Here is a 21,427-nt window from a genome sequence, read left to right on the forward strand (position 1 = left end):
AATGTCTATGAGAAACCAAAAGCTTTTTTTTCCACTGTCTGTGAATACACTCACTCATCACTTTGGCACTGAGCCACAACACAGGATGGGACATGACCGCCATATTTCGCTGCTGGTGACCCATTCCTGTTGCAGGTTTGTGATAACTGGCAAAACGAAAGGCATCAAGGAGTCGGCATGCTTTAGATCCGTCTGTCATATGGATGGAATCAAAGAGGCATAGCTTTCCGGGTGGGAAAGCTCCACATCTGTAGTGTGGATTATTTGTAACAGGCAGCAGAGAGAAAACGTTGGAAGCATTTTTGTCTGGAGAGTACTCCTCTTGAGCTTTTTGTGCTGGGAGTGTTAAACATTAGGAGTTTCTGTTATACATACGGCAATAACAGTCTTAACGTTGCTTATAGACAGTGTCAGCTGATTGTTTAATATAACCTGCTCTTTCCCCGGCCCAAATATAGCAGCACTATTGCGAACACTCAGCAGATTCATTATGCTCAACCTGCGGGACCCACAAACTGCATTTTATGAACTGATGATGAACAAGAACGCACAATCAGATGACGCCACCAGTTCTGTTGCAACCAAAAAGTGTGCGTGAGCTGCACGCATTCAAGATAACACTGGCAATGCTCCCATATTCACAACTTTAAAAAAAAAACAATTGGTTCGTGCGTGATCCATATCTGTCACGAGAACAGAAAGGGTCTGCATGCAAGCATTTACAAAATCAATATGTGCATAGCAGCAATGAGAAACGTCTTCTTGTATTTGCAGGACAGTACATCAAGTAACTGCCAATCTGCTAACACTCCCTCAAGTTTTCTAAAGAGTTCCCTTCCATAAAGCCAATTAAAATCTTCTGTTTTATTGCCTCTGCTGTCAATTAACTCGATGACAATGGACCGTGATGATATTAAAGAAATGCATGAACACAATGATTGCAGATCAAATAGCGGACCAAAGAATCCTGCTTTCTTTCAAACTAGATTGAACACATATGTGAGCAAAATAGGTCGTGGATTTTGCTTCTTTTTTTTGTTGACTCACATTAAGGAGGTCAGTTGATACTGGAGCCGTGTTAAACGGCTGACTCATATATTCATGCTAATATAGCATATAGTAGTGTAGCCGTTTATCTATATTTACCGACAGAGATCAAATGTAACGGCGTGTACTACTATTTTCAGTTTAGGCATGCGGTGCATGTAATCTGCCGTAATGAGAGTAATAGGTCTCCATCTGGACATACTTGTCCTTTCTCAGGGGAGAGAGGGCTTTGAAGAGACAAGACAGCAATAGTAATAGCTAAGCCATTAAATACAAAGCAGGATAATACTATAAAACACATACTGTCTATTCTGATTGCACTAAGACGTCAGTGGTAATACCGAGCCATTTAGCCTGTGTGTTATTGTTAAAACAGAATAGATAAAAGAGTCAGATGAGATCAAGGCGATTCAAATCAATAAAAAAACTCTTCAAATACAAACTGTGCATTATGAGTGTTACATTGTTCATTTATGTCTCTAACGCTAAGGAACATCAATAGATCCTGACAGATTTAATTTTATCCTGACTAGATTCATTATCCGGACTGAATTAATTGCACTGGCAGAAAAAAAGAGGCTGGTCTTGCTGTCTTTCCTGACTGCTTGCTTGTTATCCATCGATCAGTAAGCTCTCTCTGCGATGTCTTAATTTCAGAGAGTGAGTTCATTCAAGTGTGTGTGTGTTGGATGGGGAAAGGGGCAGCGGTGGTGGTCTTCGACAATGTAGGATGTGGATTTATTGATAAATTAACAGATCGATAAAGAACTGCTTCCGACTAGCTACGTGATCCCAGTGATACCAGATCTATTGTAACTTACACTTCAGGTTTCAAAACACCTACTTTCCAGATTGCAAAAGCGTTGATGACGCTAGACCGGAACGCAAATGGTTTAGCTAAAGGTGGTCGCATGCATTTATAAATTGAATCACTTCACTGGTCGTAAATGATTCGTTGAGTAACCACCAAAAGTAATTGTACTAACTTGCAACTACGTGGTTAGACTTATTTTGCATTCGTTTTGAGTTCAGTAATATTTCAAGGAAAACTAACATTTCACTGTTCATCGCCGTTTCATTGTTTGCATAAATTATGATTTATGATTTATGATTGTTATCGGTTCAGTGAACTGAATCTGTTCAGATGTTTATAAAGGAGGTCGGTCTTTGTTTTTGTGCCAGATGAACGTTGCACTGACGGATAAAAAGCAGTTTTCCTGTCACTGATAAAGAGATATTTGGAATCCTCTTAAACGAGTGCAAAATAGATGGTCAGCCGTCCCGGTGTCATTTGATCTTAAGATGTGAGCTGATGCCAGTCAGCAGTCTCTGTAGATCTGACTATTGGAAGACCACTTTAAGAAAGGTCTTGCTCGGCTTTAATGGATTAGTAAGCTGATGTTACAAGTCTAGGTTACCTTTAAAGCTTATATCAGCACAAAGGATCATCGCTCCTCACTCTCAGCATTTTCTGTCATATGGGGGGGGGGGAATCACAGACTTACATTATTTATGCACATATATATTTTCATAGACCAGAATGACATAGGTCTCAAAGAAAGTAAACGGGACAGAAACAGCTCCTGATATGGGATTAAAACAGCTATTATTATACAATATGCACACACTGAACATGTATTTTCCAGACAAGTGGAAAAATCTCAGAATCGATTAACTTAAGATGCAAAGTTGCATAATTTATTAAGACTTTTTTTTTTTCTTTTATCATTTAATACATTATGGTAATAAGGCATATAGCTATGATATAGGATAGTGAATGTTCATTCAGTATTTCAGAGCATAAAGACGTGAAGGTGGACGTTTTCAGAATTATCCTGAAAGCGTTTTTACTTGCTAAAAAAAAGTATAAAATGGGGCAAAGTTTAGACCAAATTCATAATTACGAGGGCTCAGAATTTAGCTGTGTCAAATATCACACAACAGGCTCCACAGAGTGAAAAGGAAAAAGATAATTAAGAAAATGATATTTGCAACCTGCTTCTATAAAAACCCTGGCGCTCACGAATCTCAGAACCACATTTGCAACACATGTATTCCTGCGCGTGTTTCATAAACACCGAACAGGTGGAAATAACATCGGAAGAATGGAGGTGAAAAGGGAAAAAAACCCGTAAAAACCTCTCATCCCTGGCACTTAACCGTCTATGGCCTCATCACGCCTCATATGTCAGATGGGTGACTCACTGGCTGCAGTCGCCCTCCTGTGGCGTCTGCTTGATTACACCAGTCCCGTGACGTCACACCCAGTACACTCATTCACTCAAACCATCCCATCTATTCATTTTTACATCCCAGTTTCAAAGGGCTCTTTTTGCAGATGCACTTGATTTTCTCTTTCAAACAATGCATTTTGTTTAATTTAAGTGCAGGGCGGAACGGAGTCGGTGTGCAGAGATGTATTGCAGTTCACGCTCATTCGAATAAGAGATTTAACAATGTAAGCGCGCGTAGATGCACCCGTGCATATCCCCTATAAGCGACGCGAAGCAACACGCGTGGATAATGAGTCTAAATGAGACCAGCTCGTTCAGTCTTCTGCATATGTGTTTCCGTTTTAGAGATAAAGTGAGTGAGAGAGAGAGAGAGAGAGAGAGAGAGAGATACTAGAAAGAGAGAGAGAGAGCAAGAGAGAGAGAGAGAGAGAGAGAGGTGCTGATGGGGGGAGTTGGCAAGCACTCGTGCCCCCCTCATCTCTGCGTGCACGACTCTCTCCTCCGCAGTGCACTGCTGGACAGCGCTGAGCGCGGAGTACAGGACAGCACCGGACAGTTAGCGCGTCCCTACAGTCCTAAAGTCCCAAACACGAGAGCAGCAGCAGCAGCCACATGGAGCTAATATGAACTGTCGGAGGGCTGGTCTTCACTTCACGACTCACACTCACAGATTCACAGTTTGAGAGGGAAGGGACGTTTCAGACATGGACACCTTGGTGTGGATCTTGATTTGCGGAGCGGTAAGTGTTCTACGCGTCAGTTTAGTCTGGGCGACCGCGCAGGTTAACTGAGATCAGGTGAAGCGCTCCGGCTCGGTGATGCTCCGGTGATGCGGGTCTGAGGAGCGCCTGCGGGATCGGCGGAACTTGAGCTCGGTCTGTGGAAGTGATGACTAATCTCAGCTGCCCGCTTTCTGGGGAACAGGTGTCCGCATCCTGTACTCTTTCGGTCTTTTAAGATTAATCTACACGTTCGGTTTGCGCATTAGGTTCCAGGAAATAGCAACGTTACTGAGCAGCTCCCAACTGGAGCCAAACTTTCATGTCAAGTTGCTTCAGTTAAACGCGAGCTGGTCGAATTATTACCGGCTCAACTCGTTTAATGTTTGCCATTTTTAGTAGCTTATATATAGCTTATATATATAGGAGTTTTACTTGACTGTGTGTGTGTTTTAGTGTGTTCGTGTTTTAATGACTTTCAGAGTAATAATGTTAATAATATTAATAATACGTTCGGCGATCAGTTTAAATGCATCTTCCACAACCCGAAATTTAGTAAAACGCCCCAAAGAGTTTTGGAAACACTACTTTAAAAAAAAAAAAAAATAAATAAATAATCTATAATTACAACAACAGCCAATGACTTCTGTTTTGTAAATGTTCGGTATGATAACGATCGGAAATTGCTTCTGTTGCCATGGTTACGCCCTCGGGCGAGCGATTTCTGCTCGCTAGCGTCAGGTGAAAATACAGGCCCTCGGTAAGTTCTGCGAATACTTAAATGCTCACAGTTGAACCGTAGGCTATATGTAATTAAAAGTAGTCTACCAATTGTAATTTTATAAGATCCTTCACAGCAAACGAAACGCCCATAATTCGTACCTTGCGTAGGTAGCTATTTAGATCAGACAGGATTGTGTGCAAGAATGTGTGTCTTAAAAATAAAGGTGCTTCCCAGTGCCACAGAAGAACCCTTTTCTTTTGTCTAAATGGTTCCGCGAAGAACCTTTAGCATCTGAAGAACCTTTCTGCTTCACTAAAGCTTCTTTGTGGTAAGACATTCGTCAGATTATAAAAAGGTAAGAAAGGGATGGTTCTTTAAAGAATCTTTGGCTGAATGGTACTTTGTGGAACCAAAAATGGTTCTTCTGTGGCATTACTGTGGAGAACCTTTTAGGCACCTTTATTTTAATTCAACTATAGTTTCCACTGACTAATTATTGTTAAAAAGGTATAACTCGGCCTAAGAGGTTTTTTTTAGAATCATTTTTGACACCGACAGTGGTGGCAAACACAACTGTATACTGGGGTATTTTTGGTGTGAACTTATCATGGCACATTTTTGTAAGGGATATGTCTGATGCCCAGGGTGAAAAACTCAAAGTGCGTAAGCATGTGACCCCGAGGGTCCCCTACAGAGCGCCCTGCATGACCCTCACCACCTCCAGTCTCGCGTAACACCGACCAAATCAATTTAAGCATGCACACGCTCTTGACTAAACACAATTACACCGTGACCTCTTTTCGGTGATCTGATTTGCAAAATGGCAAACGGAGCCGGCAATTGAGTTTGATCCAGGTGCACAGAGTTGGTGAAGAATCTCCGCCGACACATGAGCCAGCAGCGCTCCGTCTGGAGAGGGCTCTGCGCTCCTGGTGCACTTTACAAGAGACCTGGCAGGGACAGAAGCGGCCTAATTGGTGGTGAAAGAAGTGATAGCATCTTTAAGCCTTGATGTTTCAGGGCATTAAAGCTCAGCAGCGTTTCCTGGCCGGTGCGTAGCAGCGCTGTGTAGACAGGTGCAAATCAGTGTAATAATGAAGCCTGCGTACAGTATGTAACTGAGGATATACCAAAGACTTCGTTATTTGAGTTTACAAACATTCCTGGATTAGACCAGAGGGAGATTTTGGCAGATTTAATTTAGTTCCCAAACCACAGACACTCGTACACACGTAGTCTTTGCTCAGATGTCTTAAGCATTGGGCATGCTCCATACTGGGGAGTCCATTAAAGCCTGCCAAGTTAACTCATCGGCACGCTTACTCATGCGAATGCAAATTGAGAGAAAAAAAGGAAAGAAAGGAAGACAGCCAGGGTTTGACGAAGAGAGAGAGAAAGAGAGAGAGTAAATGAGGGGGTGAGTTGGCTGCTGTACTGGTGCATCTGTTTCTGAATGAGAACGAGAGAGGATGTGGATGAAGGGGGGGTGCAGAAGGGCAGAAAGAGGAGTCTTAAAGGGCAAAGAGAGTGTATGAGAGAGAGAGTGGATAGGAAGATAGATAAGATTAGATACGAGTGGTGAAAATGTGCATGGGAAAGGAGAGGTCTTCCTTTTATTTTGACTGTGGGGAGTCTAAATGGTGACGAAATGTCTGAATTGAATGTAATTGTTACAACGTGCTATGGTTTCTATTAAAAAATGTGTGTGTGTGAGGTAGAGCGAGCGAGCGAGAGAGAGAGAGAGTGAGAGTGAGAGAGAGAGAGAGAGAGTATGCTAATTCATTAATGAATGCAAGGCGAAAAAAAGTGCTGTGAGTTTAATTACCCTGTATACGTGTGTGTGTGTGTGTGTGTGTGTGTGTGTGTTTGTGCTTGTTTTAAAATGCTCTGGAATCCACAGGTTACTGAATGAATCTGTGCTTCTACTTCTTTTTTTTTAAGCTATATTAAAGATATATTGCTTCTACAAGGCACAAAAGCAGGGCTCTAGAAGTAAAAATGCCATTCATATACACCACATGAAATAGAAATAGATTTTAATTATATTGCATAAAACTTTCAAAATAAACGTACCCGGAGCTCTGAGATTAAGACATGGTTTATGTTGGTGCTGACAGCCAATATATATTGCTTAAGAACGTAATTTGTGTAATTTCGATTTTTATTAACACCATATGATTGGAAGAGTACTTCATAAACACAAAATGACTTTTTTTGTTCAAATCAAAGTTTGAAATGTGATTTCTGATCTGATTATTCGGGTTCATCTCTTATGACATTTTATTGAAGAGCTTGAAGAGTTCCTATGGAGAAAATGAATGGGAAAAATACTGTGTGGGTGGTATCAGCACTGAGCCTGATCACATGATCAGATCGAACCTATCGAGGGAGGAAGAGCGGAGCGGCACAGTAGTAAATTAAAGTAAAGTGAAGCCTGCATCCTCACTAATGAGCCTCCAAGTCCTCTTAAAGACACCGCACACACACATCTGCCGTCTGAGACAAAATGAGCCTATAAACACCTCTTACAGTGCCTGCGTGTAAAGATGTTTATGACTCCTTGGGTTATTGACAATACTCAACAAACAGATCAGGACCTGTGAAAGAGGAAGCTCACAGTGGAAGGGTAGGGCTAATAGATGTCTTGGGTAAAGAGGGTCTGCGGACTCTGATCTATGAGACCTCGATGTGTAAAGTATGTGTAATCGTACCCACGACAATACTAGAGAAACAGCTGGACATGCAGCAGACATATGTATAACTCCAACTGCCTGTCTCATCTTGCTCAACACGCCCCAGCTTTTGGACACACCAGTGAAATGCAATCAGCTCAATATGCTGTGATGCAGCTGTTACCAAACTGCGGTCCTATATGCAGCAAATATAAAGGAGTTAATGGACAGTGAGGGGAGTAACCGGAAAAATACATTACACAAAAAAAGAAAAAAGCACAAATGCAGCATTACACTTTATTTAAGAGTGTTCTTGTTACATATTATATGTGCTTACTATTATAATGACAATAAATTACACTTAATTATATGCAAGTAACCCTAAGCCTAACCCCGACCATATAGTAAGTGCATGTAGTTAATTAATATTTCCCAGTAATTAAATGTGTAATTACACTGTAACAGGGATTCTTTAAGTTTAACCCAAATATCTAAACTTATTTTAAAGTAAGTTACCTAAGGAAGTACTGGGCAATCTTAACTTAGTTAGTACCCTTAAACCCAGTTATAATAAGTAATTACTATAATAGGTAAAATGTATGTTCATGTAGAACAGGACTTTTTAAATAAAGGCGCTTGTTTAAAGCATAAACAAACCTTTTTTTAATTATTTATTTCTGTAAACAAGACTTAATATCGTAATTTTGCTTTGCTTAATTTAAGATGCATTTACTTTCAAATGGGAGATTTTCTTTATACTACTTTTTTTTTTTTTTTTTTTTTTTTTTTTAACAGTTAAGTTCAAAGTAACCATAACCAAATCTACCACTAAAACCGTCTGCAGAACAACATTTAAATGCAGTTTGTAGGTGGCTCAGGCTGAATTAATTGCAGCAATTAGCAGAGAATAAGAAGGAAATAGCATTTGAGGAATATCAATATGATTATATTTCATTGCAAACACTTTAATTAACGTATTAACATCAAAATATCTCAGGGGTTTACGGGTAATTGGAGACTAGGAACCTGTGGAGCCCTAGAGAGATGGAATAATAATGTCATTTCTTTCTTTCTGCAGCTGGGGCTGGTGTTTGGCTCTAAGCTGGAGCGGGCCATAGACGAGGAGTGTGAGTCGGGCAATTACACTCATGACGGGGAGTGCTGTTTACAGTGTCCTCCAGGAGAGGGAGTGGTCAAGGAGTGCGGGGCAACCCAGACTGAATGCAGTCAGTGCTTAGACAGTGAGTGCAACCCACGCGCTGACATGCATGTAGGCCGTGACTCAAACAGAGGTGTTCATGCACATGCATACTTCATGTACTCATAATCTTCATTTGCATTCACACCGTCACAAACACTTACTTTCAGACTAATCAGTTCATTAACATATAATTAGTCCCTCACACGTACACACGTATACTTATTAACACATAATTTTGTTCTCTCGGTCCCTCACACAGTCACGCACGTGCACGTATGTACTAAGAAAAAAAAAAGCAGGCAGAAGGCTGAGAGCAACTGTGCAGTTACTCAGGAATGGTATATGAGCTGCTGTGTGTCAATGCGTGTTTGATGCATTCATTTAGGCCAGGTTTTTAGCTTCATAGTTTGTGAGGAAAACAAGAACGAGAGAGCAACAGATTGGACAGCAATTGATAGATGGACACAAGTTGAAAGACACACAATGTCACCGCAATCTTTAAATAGGAACATCTAGCCTCTTATGCTCATCAATGCTGCAGTTATTTGAGCAAAAATGTTGTAAAAACTGTACTACTGTGAAATCTTATATCTAATATAGAAAATAAACCTTTTAGTATATTTTAGAATGTAATTTATTTCTGTGAAGCAAAGCTGAATTATAAGCATTATCGCTTATTTCAGTCTTCAGTGTCACACAGTCCTTCAGAAATCATTCTAATATGCCGATCGTCTCGGGTTACTTGACTGTAACCCTGTTCCCTGAAAAAGCGGGAACGAGATGCTGCGCTGAATGCGCTAATGAGAACGTCTTTTGTTCGACCGGTTGTTGAAGCACGTGTGTCAAACACGCCAAAGTTTGGCTTATATAACCTCGGTCAGGTGACGCCCTACCTGATCATGAACACCTGGAGGTTATAAATAGATGTGGCGCGAAACATCCTCAGGTCAAATTTTTGTCTGAAAGGACGTCCAGTCACACCCACAGTGCGGCATTGAGGCGCAGCATCTCGTTCCCGCTTTTTCAGGGAACAGGGTTACAGTCAAGTAACCCGAGACGTTCCCTTTCAAAAGCTACTCTCGATGCTGCGCTGAATGCGCTAATGGGAACGAGAATACCAACGCCGCCGCACTAGGAGTGTCTGGACCCCCAGCGTTGTGTAGTGTGTGCGCGCAACACTGAAGAGGTCTCAGACATTACTCTGGGATGTCGACTCAAGGACATGCGAGCCCGGAGTAGCATGGACATCCAAACTATAAAATCTAACAAATGTGTGCGGAGAGGACCAACCTGCCGCATCACAGACTTGCTGCAAGGGCGCGCCTCTTGCTAAAGCCATCGACGATGCAACCCCTCTGGTTGAATGAGCTCTAACTCCTAGAGGCGAAGTTTGACCATGCGCCTCATAGGCTAGGGCAATAGCATCTCTCACCCAGTGTGACATAGTCTGTCTAGTGGCAGCCGCCCCCCGGTTGCGGCCACCATAGCATATCTGGCTGCTCTGACTTACGCCACTGGCTAGTGCGGTGGGCGTAGATCTGGAGAGCACGTACTGGACACAGTAAGTGAAGTTTCTCCTGCTCCGTGTCATGAATGGCGGAGAGCAGAAGGCTTCAAGGATGACCGGATTTATAGTCGAGAATGGAACTTTCGGAAGATAACTAGGGTGAGGATGCAAAATAGCTTTTACCAGCCCAGGGGCAAGATCTAGGCAGGATGGCGAGACTGACAGAGCCTGCAAATCCCCAATTCTCTTCAGAGAAGTAATAGCTGTTAGAAAAACCATCTTTAGGGTCAGAAACCTGACAGGCGCTGACTCTAGTGGTTCGAAAGGGTGTCCACCAAGCCTTCAAGCACTATAGCTAGATCCCATGAAGGAACTGTCGCCCCTACTGGGCGGCCTCAACCTCTTAGCTCCTCGAATGAAGCGAACAACTAGAGGGTGTTTCCCTCTGGAAGCCCCTTCAATCAGAGCATGGCAAGCCGAAATGGCGGCCACGTAAGTTCTGAGAGTATTAGGATGTGTGCCTGAGGACATTTTCTCTTGCAGAAACTCTAGCACTGAAACAATCTGGCAGTAAACTGGGTCTGCATGGTGTGTTTTACACCAACTTTCAAGATGCGCCATTTCATGGCATATGTTCTTCTAGTGGAGGGAGCCCTAGCGCTAAGAATAGTCTCTATTACATTGGCTGAAAGGCCAGCATCACTTAGTTGGTCCCTCTCAGGGGCCAGACGTGAAGATTCCAGAGCTCGGGACGGGGATGAAATATTGTCCCCTGTGCCTGAGAGAGAAGGTCCCTCCTCACCGGAATCGCCCACGGCGAGCCGTCGAGGAGAGATATTAGATCTGAGAACCATATTCTGGTTGGCCAACGGGGCGCTATGAGTAAGAGGCGAGACCCCTGTTGACGGACCTTGGCTAGAACTCCGGGAGCAGAGCAATCGGAGGAAATGCGTAAAGACGCACTCTGGGCCACACATGGGCCATCGCGTCCAGACCCAGGGGAGCTGGATGAGTCAGAGAGAAGTAGAGGGGACATTGTGCTGTCTCCTGTGAAGCAAAGAGGTCCACCTCTGCTTCGTAAAACCTTTCCCAGATTTGACTGACTACTTCGGGGTGGAGTTTCCATTCCCCATGTGTCACAGCTTGTCTGGACAGCAAGTCTGCTCCCCTGTTCATGTGACCGGGAATATAAATCGCCCTGAGGGACAGGAACTTGTCCTGCGCCCAAAGCAGAACCTGCTGCGCTAGCTCGTTCAAGCGGCGCGACCGCAGTCCGCCCTGGCGATTTATGTAAGAGACTACTGCCGTGTTGTCCACCCGCACTAGGACATGGTAGCCTCTCAACTGCTGGAGGAAGTATTTCAGGGCCAGAAATACAGCCTTCATTTCGAGGCAATTGATGTGCCATTCGAGAAGATGACCTCTCCAGATCCCTTGGGCTGGACGGCCATCTAAGACCGCTCCCCAACCCGTGAGGGATGCGTCTGTCGTTAGCATCTTGCGACGACAACACGGACCTAGAGTGGGACCCAAGGTCAGAAACCGGGTCTGAACCACATAGATAGGTGCGAAGCCCTCGACGCGTAACCCTTATTTGCCTCTGGGGATTGGCCCTTGGATGAAATCCCTGGCTCTGAGCCACAACTGAAACGGTCTCATGTGCAGGAGGCCCAAAGGTATCACTGTGGAAGCAGCTGCCATGAGACCTAGAACTCTCTGAAAGTGATGAAGAGTGATTTTCTGGCCTAGCTTGATGCTCTTTAGGTGTTTAGAATGGAATCGAGGCGTGCAGGAGACAGCTGTGCCTGCATCGTGGTCGAATCCCATACGACCCCAAATATGTTGTCCTCTGAACAGGGGAGAGAACACTTTTCTTGGCGTTGAGTCTCAACCCCAGCGATCCGAGATGAGCTAGGGCGACATCCCGATGTCGAGCGCAAGCTCTTGAGACTGAGCCAGAATCAGCCAGTCGTCTATGTAATTCCAGAATGCGGATGCCCTGGAGTCGTAAAGGAGCCAGAGCTGCATCCATGCATTTTGTGTATGTGCGGGGTGACAATGCTAGGCCAAAAGGAAGAACCCGATACTGGTAAGCTTCGCCCAAAGCGAACCTCAGGAACTTCCTGTGTTGTGGCAATATTTCTATGTGAAAATATGCGTCCTTTAGATCGATTGTCACAAACCAATCGCCCGGTTGGATTTGAGAAACAATCATTTTTATTGTTAACATCTTGAACTTGTATGTTCTGAGGTGATGGTTCAATCCTCGAAGATCTAAAATCGGACGCAGCCCCCCATCTTTCTTGGGAACGAAAAATACCGGCTGTAATAGCCTGACTGTCTGTCTGGTAGAGGAACACGTTCTATGGCCCTTTGTCCAGCAGAGTTTGCAACTCCTGTATCAACAAATGCGCTCGTTCGGTTTCACGGAAGTGAAAATCACGCCGTTGAAACGCGGAGGACGATATGCGAACTGAATCCTGTAGCCTCTTTCTATGGTCTTTTGGACCCATGGGGAGATATTTGGCAGAAGCTTCCACGCTGCCAGCTTCTCTGAAAGGGGCACTAATTTTGACACTTCGTTTTGTTGGGGTTGTTAGATGTTCGGCGCCCTGAAAGCGTGGCAGGAGGCGATCGAACATCCAACGTTCGTTGGAAACCGTTGCTCCCGAAACACCAGTGGCGGCGGAGATTGAACAATGGCTTCCTGAGGGTGCCGGGAAGGAGCATTTATTCTCTGTTGGAATTTTTCGCGCTTCTCCCGGGAGGCACCCCACAGTGCTGAGTGCACCAGCATCAGGACTTCTTCTTTGCGGAGATTATGCTCCGCAGGTCCGGTCTCCTTGAGGCGGACTGTGAAGCGCGCGAGCGAGCGCACCCCAGTCTCTACGAGGGGCTGCTCGGCTCGCCACACTGTCCCCTCTGTGCCTCACGCCTCAAAGGAACCGGACCTGGTCGGGACCGGGTGGCCGACGGTCCCGACTCTTGAGCACGGCGGGAAGAAAAACCTCACGAACGCTTCCTCATAGCGTTTCGCCTCCCGAAACCTAGTGGCGACGGCATTAACTGAGTCGCCAAATAGGCCGAAAGGCGAGACAGGGGCATCAAGGAGGATGGCGCGGTCTTTGTCCTTGATGCCCGTGAGGTTGAGCCACAGATGTCTCTCCGTGGACACCATAGCAGCCATAGAACGGCCGATGGCACGGGCCGCTGCTTGGTCGCACGGAGAGACAGATCTGTGGCTCGGCGCAGCTCTAAAAACGCCTCTTCATCTATGGACCCGCCTGTGCTCAAGTCCTTCAGCAGATCAGCCTGGTACGCCTGCAGGACCGCCATGGTGTGCAGGGAAGCACCAGCCTGACCCGCTGCCTGAAAAGCTTTCCCCACCAGCGAAGATGTCATACGGCACGGCTTGGTGGGGAGGGTCGGTCTTTTTAGGACGATGAAGTTCCAGGAGAGATAGCCCGCAAGCCGTCTCTTCCACCTGGGGCATCATCGAGTAGCCCGATGCCTTCGCATCCACGATAGTCGAATACATCGGCGTCGATGGCACGTAAGACACGGGACGAATAAGGCTTACTCCACGAGCGCACCAACTCCTCGTGGAGATCGTCAAAGAAGGGGAGAGACCGTCGCTGAGGCCCCTCCCCCCGGCCACCCGACAGAAATCTGTCGTCTAGTTTCGAGCGCTTGGGGTTCTCTCGCTCCTGGGGCCAGTCTAGATGTAATCTTTCGACTGCATGAGTTACCACCTCGAGTAGCTCCTCGTACGCTTTATTGTCGCGGGAGGAGCGCTCTGTGGTGGCACTTTCTGCTTCCCCAGAAGCAAGAGATGAAGTCTCCTCGGTCCGTTCAGAAGAAGCGCTGGGGCGCGATAGAGAAACGGACGCGAGGGCTTCGCGATCCGGCGAGAGCGCGAGAGAAAGGGGCTGGTCCGTCTCACGCGGCTCAGCCGGATCGGCACGCGATCCACTCGGTCCTCCTTTAAAAAAGGCGAGGCGAGCGCGAAGCACCTTGATTGAAAACAAATCACAGTGCTCGCACTCGCCCTCGAGCCCGAGGATCGCGTGCTCTTCCCCCAAGCACTCGAAACAAAAATTATGGAGATCGTCATCGGAGAGCTGCCTCTGGCACGGAGGCAAGCATCTCCTTTCTTGATGCGTCATATTATCTTTTTTTTTTTTTCTCTCTTCTCTTTTATATATATTTTATATATTTTTTTTCACACACACATTCACACACAATGCGGTCCTTGAAGACAAAAGACCTGAGGATGTTTCCGCGTCACATCTATTTATAACCTCCAGGTGTTCATGATCAGGTAGGACGTCACCTGACCGAGGTTATATAAGCCAAACTTTGGCGTGTTTGACACACGTGCTTCAACAACCGGTCGAACAAAAGACGTTCTCATTAGCGCATTCAGCGCAGCATCGAGAGTAGCTTTTGAAAGGGAACTGCTGATCAAGAAACATACATTTTTATCATTATTAATGCTGAAAACAGTTGTGCCGATAAATATGTTTGTGTTCTTTAAAGAATAGAACGTTTTAAATAAATATTGCATATTCTTCTCGTTCACCGACACATCTAGAGAGTGCACTGGCACATTTGGAAATGACAAGACACATTTTTCACCCATTTTACAGCAGGTCTCATTCTTTTGTTGCGAGCGTTTCCTAAAGGGGCTCTATCCTACTTTCTGCTCTCAGTAAGAGAAGCGCTCACAGTGAGAAGCACTTAGGACGGCAGGCCTGAAATAGAGGAGGTCTTATGTTTCAGGACAGGACACTTTACATCAATAACCCAACTGGGTGCTTTTTGTTTTTTTTTTCAGTCTGTGTGGGATATAAATAAAGATGGTGAATGTTATATTAGAAAAGCATCTGCATTCATTTTTAGTGTAACAAAACAAGCTTCCTGTTTACAAAAAACACCTTTGCGCTTATTTCCTGTCGCTTTGCAGCATTGGCAAAGACACACATACACACACACACACACACACACACACACACACACACACACGCATGCATGCCTCTTTCACGCATCCTCGCCCCCTCATCCCCTACCAGACACAAGCATACATCAGTAACTACTGAAATATTTAGCTGTCCATTTTTCTCTGTTTCCCCTTGCCTCACACACACACACACACACACACACACACACACACACACACACACACACACACACACACACACAAACCTCTCACCATCACAGCCACTGTCTCAGTCTGGCCAACATCTTTGATTCTCACACAATGCTAGCTGGCAGATATCCCTTTCCATTGATTACTTTGATTCAGTAATGAATAATTTTTTAGCTTGGCTTAACAACCACAAAGTCATTGGTGTGATTCATGTAAGTGAACCCTGTCAACAACATTTAAACACATTTCAACACATAATCAACTTAATTAAATAAATGCTCACTTATGTACATAAAGCGATTTTTTTTCCAAAACAGATAACTTTTTTCTCTCCAAAAATCATGTTTTTTTATTACTCATTCAAATTACTCTCACTCAATTTTATTTGTTTTCCTTTGCCAAACTCTAAAAAAATTTATTGTAATAGACAATACCCACTCACATATGTACTAATTAATTACTGCATTTATTTGTAAGGTAGCATTTGTTTAATTTAAGCCAAAAAATTAAAACATTAACAAATAAATGATTTACATTAACGTAATTGACACAATTTAACCTGATTAAAAATCCTTGTCTAATATAGCAAGAATGACCACTGATAATTAATACAAACATATTTATGAAAAGTGGTTTAAATGGAAATCTGAAATTATAACATACAAACTCTTTAAATAGCAAAAATGGAAACAGAAAACATGACCTGGACATATTTTTGTGACATTTACCCATATATTTATACATCATAATTTAAATACATAATTTTGAAGAGAACTGTGAATGGAAGTCAGTTTATTGTAATAGTTACTGTGAGAGCTGTGCTGAACTGGAATCAGTGTGTCTTGTGCGACAGAGCTGACTAATGACTGATGAGGATTTGGGAAATAACAGCATTAAATAATGATGCTTAACCACAGGCAACATCAGATGCCCTAACCAAACCAGACTGAGACTAATACCGCTCTTATTCATCTGAGAGAAAGAAAGAAAAAACACAGAGAGAGAGAGGTTAATGCCACTGAACATTTAAGCAGGACTCAGGACTGGAGCCTTTGCTGTTTTTATTGGCCTACATGCAGCCGCTCTACTGTTCCACGCAGCTTTGATTTATTACTTTACCCGTATTGTAACAGAAACAGTCATACTAATAAGGAACAACTGAATTTTGAAAACAGAACAAGAGAGAGAGCAATACATTCCAGTTTGTTCCGATAAACCGATATGGTTGCGATTATAAATCAGAATACAGTGCATTACGCAATGGACGTTTTCCCTCTGCCCATTCAGTATTAAGTTACTTCACAGAACCTTTTAAAATGTGCCAGCAAAATATTGGCAAACATCCCCAGTTACAGTTCTCCTCCAGCAAATGACAGCCAAGCAGAAAAGCAGCTCTGAAAGAGTGTAAAAAGATCTCGTGCACCTGGCTGATTTATCTGTAGCTGTAAAGGATGAAAGCACTGAGACTTGGGCCGACGACGTCACAGGAAGAGACGTTTTCCATCGGCCCGCTCCTGTGTGAAGAAGGTATTTATTGCGCGGGTAAACAGTCATCAGCAGAGCATGCGTGTGTGTGTGTGTGTGTGAGGGGTGCTCTGTTGTTTCTGTTAGTGTTGTGATATGTGTTTATAATCAGTGCAGGGACGGCTGCGTTCAGGTGCATCCTCACGAAAACCAGCTGGTGCTCCGTTCGCCTGTTCACAGCTGAATGCTCAGACTACACACGGATGTCACAACAGTCTTTACTTTACATAAAGATGAAATGTTTAAAATAAACTCAAACAAGTCAAACTATAGAAGTAATGAAAGTAAGATGGAGATCAGGCGGCGTGGAGGCCATGTGTTCTTCTCTCAAGGTCAGGGATATTATAGTAAACACAAAACAGACAACATTAAGTGTGTGTGTGTGTGTGTTTGTGTATATACTTTCATTTCTCCCCTCAGCCCATTGAGTTTTAACAGTCCGATTAAAACATGCGGTGAGTTTTTAGGTGAGTAATTGACAATGAATAGGAAAAAGTCATGTGAGAGGAGGCAATGCGACATTATTTGATGTGACTGGTTATGCTCAGCCGTGATTGGTTCATGCAATAAATCCGCCTCTAGTGATTGCGTGCATTCACAAATCAGTCTAAGTAAACAATATAAAGGTCTTAATGAAAAGACTAATTTAGAAAAGTAAGTAAATAACTTACAGACACACACACACACACACACACACACACACACACACACACACACATATATATATATATATATATATAGAAAGAGAGAGAGAGAGAGAGAGAGAGAGAGAGAGAGATAATGACTTTGTGATAAAAATTACTTATGATAAAAGGTACTTAAAATTGCTCCATTTTTGTGACCATTATTTATAGATAGATACTGAGAAAAATACGGATATATTATTTAGTTGTATTGCATGGCCAGCCTTAGTTGGGTGACAAATGGACTGATCTTTAAATTCTCCGCTGCAGAACGAGGTCATATCCATCCATTAATAAATAATGAAGGAGAGAGCGAAAGAACAAACAGATGGGATAAAAGGGTTGTTCGGCTGAATTGACACTTTCACAGATCACTGTGGCCTGCATCACATGACCCATATGTTTACCCATCATCCTCTTCTTCTCTCATCGAGCACTGGAGACCAGTCTGCTCTTTGCTTTTAGAAAGAACATCATTTACTGAGTCTCTATGTGTGTGTGTGTGTGTGTGTGTGTGTGTAAATGAGGGTGTTACAGAGTGATATAGAAAATGGTACACTGTAGGAGCATTTTGTACCCAACGTCAAAGCTAATCAATGAAGATTAATTTATCATCTTTTAGTCTGGGAACTGATTATATTTGAATTAAGCATAATTTAAAAACAGCATTATTGCTGCATCAGCAATCTCACGTTTGTCAGAACAACATGTTTGAGCAGTTGTTTTCGCATTTTCAGACGCCTCGATTAAGCTAACCAAGTCATTAGCTTTAACATCACCTGCACAACAAGAGCAAACATGACAAGAACGCTGAGTCTTTCAAGGAGTGCTTCTGTCCAAAGTATGGCAGCGAGGTGAACACCTCTCCCTCAGGCCAACCTTAGGCGTGAACACATCCTTCCAGCTGCAAAGCAGACATATTGGTCAAAAGCAGGTCGTTTATCAAGGAAAACCCTAAATGTGATGTTATTAATGACTTAATATTTGTCTATAGTTTCAGGTTGTATGTTCCTCTTGATAGCGGGATCCAGTGAGCATGCATTTTCAGCTAGGCCACATTTAGCTCATAAGTCCTCAGTTAGTCTTTAGAAATTTTACTATGATCTCAACAAATTTTCCCATAAACTAATGATCTGGGCTATGCTAGTAGTGTCAGTGTTATAGCTCTTACAGAATTACGCAGCAGAACAAAGAATAGTGGAATACAATTTAGTACTTAGTTTCTGGTTCAAAATTTACTAGCTATGTTTCTACACCATTTCTTGAATTAGTGAGTTAAATGTGAAGCGCGTCATGAGGGTTACTAAATGGCAGATTTTTTTTGGACAGGCATCTTCTATGGACAGGCATTTTCTGAGCAACGAAATATTCCTCTGGAAAACAGCTGTGGGCCTGTTTTTGTTTCATATTGGTGGTGTTTGATGGAAAGCTTTCCTGTGTTCCAGGAATACAAGAACATTTCCAGCAAAGATGTTTTTTCTGCCTATCTCTGTTTGTTTGTTTATTTATTTATCACCATGAGAATGAAAGCCCAGGAACACACATGAGAGACACGAGGCGAGAGATTAGAAGTCCACTTGTGCTTGCGTGAATACCTCAGCTTGATAATATCTTCCTCTTACTGCATGTCGGACCAGTCTAAAGAAGAAAAAAACTGTCATGCAGTATGTGGAGAAGTGTTAGATTAGTGTGCTGGTAATGACATTTCTCATGAATGTGCAGATGTGTATCTGCCGCTTGCTGTGAAGAACCGCTTTCCTTCTCAGATATTATCTTCCTCCTCAGACAAATATGGCTGGTTTATTTGGTGTTAACAGCTCTGCTTGTCGAATCCACCCCTAAGTGTTTATGCAGAAATAAAAAGTTTCATTTTTGCTGTACCGAAGCGAAAATTATGCTTTCGCCTTTTCAACCTATGATGTCTTGTTCACATCCTGTTCACATTCCTATGCTTTCTGTTGCAAGATCTTGGCTGTAATATAAAAGAGGAGCTGAAAGTCCAATAGAATAGTTCAGATGTATCTGTCAGATCCTTTTATGGTAATGATATATTATGTGCACAACATAAATTGGTCTGAACAGGTTTCAAATTTTACTGCTTTGTGCAACAGGGGAATGAATACTTGACCTTCTGTTTTCACACGATAGCCCAGAGGAACATGTTGGGCTCAGAAAGGTTGTGTTGTGTTAGTTGTGCTTCACGTAATTATCAACTTTGTCTCAGATGTTTCTTCCAGAATTCCTTTTATGTGGACTTGCAAAATTGAGCGAATTTTTGCTGATGCACTATATTAGCAAATCTAAAGTAAAGACAAAGGTCTCTGTATTCTATTTTATTACTGTGTATAGGAGACTTTTTAAGATCCAACAAATACCGATTCAGCGGAAAAAAGCTCTGAATAACGCCATCAGATACAAACAGCAGTAAGACACTAATCAGACAGAATCTAACAAACGTTGTCTTTGTGTCGTCTTTGTCGACATTCGCTGGTGCAGTGTGAATTGGCCTTTAAATAGAAAGTTAGTTGTGTGGGGAGTTAGCAGACAGCATATACACAAGCGAGAGCTACCATGGCTCTGACCAAGCATTTAAAACAACTTGGCTTATACAGAATAAAACGCTTTATCTTTCCTACGAAAACAAACCAAAACCAAACAAACACATTCTTATTCTCCTCTCCTGTTATCAGAGTAACTTAAGATCTAGGGAAAGATATTTAAATCCCAAATTTGCAGGGATTACATTACAAAGCCTTAGAAGTCCACGTCATCTAAAAAGCCTGTCACACATTTTTTTTTTTTTGTCCTACAGCAAACCCTGAATTCACTGGAAGCCTCAGCAAACATAAACCCTCTGAATAATTTAAAGCTTTCCGCACAATTTTTCACCCCAATGTTTTATTTTCATCTCAAACTCGCATATTGGAAACTCTTCTCGAGAAAAGCTCTTATTATATAATAAACACCAAAAAGCAAATCAGGGCTAAATTTAGGTGGCACTAATGCTGCCCTGCAAATATTACAAAACAAAGTTTAAGTGATGGAAAAAGACAGGCGACAAAAAACGAAATTGGACATACTGTATGAAAAGTCCTATCGTGTTCATCACAATGAATATGAACCTTGACATAACGGTAAATGCCTTCCTCTCCATTAATATTTAGCTGATGCACATCTGAATCAGTCTGTCATTGGCTGTTATTCTCTATACATTTTATAATACCTGGAGAAAACTAACAATTAGCAGTGCCATTTACATCAGCTCTCAACTGCTGTAGAACTGGGGAATACTTTTGGAAATCAACTTTTGAGAAAATCATCTAAGCCATAAATGACATGTGCTAATCATTCTGCTAAAAATGTTATTGTGACAACACTGATTGATTCAAGACACAAGCCTGCATACAGCCCCGAACCCCTCACTAGAGCCGTGACTGTCAGCAGCAAAACCTCAATGGAGGCTCGAACCTGGGGCTCAGTTTGAGCTCAGAGTTTACCCTCTCATTGACAAGGAGAACAACAAAACAGAAGAAGAAAAGGTGGAAGAACTGATGCTGCTTATATAGATTAATGATGATTGACAGGACTGAATGAAGAGGCTACTCCCAAACCTACAAATGCCATAATATAAAACATAAGGCTGCATGCAAAAAATTATCCAGAAAAAAAAAAATTTTTTGAATAGTTTTCTATGGGCAGAGCCTGGTTTTGCTGAGTGCAACATTTTCCAGCATCAACATCTTTGTTGAAGATCTGAAGAACCATTTAATAGTTTTTGTAAAGCTTAGGCTTACATCAGTTGTTTTACACAAGTGTTGTTCATCGATCACTTCCTCTGATTTCAGGGATTACTCATGGTTAGGGTATAGGGATATGGTCAAGACTACATTTTAAGCTTTTCTAACGGAAGTCATTATAGATGGGTAAACTTCCAATGCACTGAATAAAAACTATAAGAAATAATTTT

At 42.8% G+C, this 21,427-nt stretch overlaps 1 pseudogene; it reads left to right on the top strand.

Annotated features, from left to right (window-relative positions):
* Positions 1-3,740: 3,740 nt before the first annotated feature.
* LOC122341345 overlaps positions 3,741-21,427 on the top strand; it is a 34,572-nt pseudogene continuing 16,885 nt past the window's right edge.

Source organism: Puntigrus tetrazona, chromosome 3 (genome assembly GCF_018831695.1).
Source record: "Puntigrus tetrazona isolate hp1 chromosome 3, ASM1883169v1, whole genome shotgun sequence".
NCBI lineage: Eukaryota > Metazoa > Chordata > Actinopteri > Cypriniformes > Cyprinidae > Puntigrus > Puntigrus tetrazona.